Source organism: Sphaerodactylus townsendi, linkage group LG04 (genome assembly GCF_021028975.2).
Source record: "Sphaerodactylus townsendi isolate TG3544 linkage group LG04, MPM_Stown_v2.3, whole genome shotgun sequence".
Lineage (NCBI taxonomy): Eukaryota > Metazoa > Chordata > Lepidosauria > Squamata > Sphaerodactylidae > Sphaerodactylus > Sphaerodactylus townsendi.
This window is the reverse complement of record NC_059428.1, coordinates 139600091-139600296: the sequence shown is the minus strand read 5'-3', so window position 1 is coordinate 139600296 and position 206 is coordinate 139600091.

Below are 206 nucleotides of genomic sequence, written 5' to 3'. Positions count from 1 at the left end.
GACCCGCCGGCACCTGCCGCGCCACGTGACCCTTCCGCCCGCACGGCCTCACGGGAGTTGTAGTTTCTGCGCCCTTCTGCTTCGAGGGCGGGCACGTGGATCCCTAACAGCCTAGGTGTCAAACTCGCGGCCCTCCAGATGTTATGGACTACAGCTCGCATCATGCTGGCAGGGGATGATGGGAACTGTAGTCCATAACATCTGGA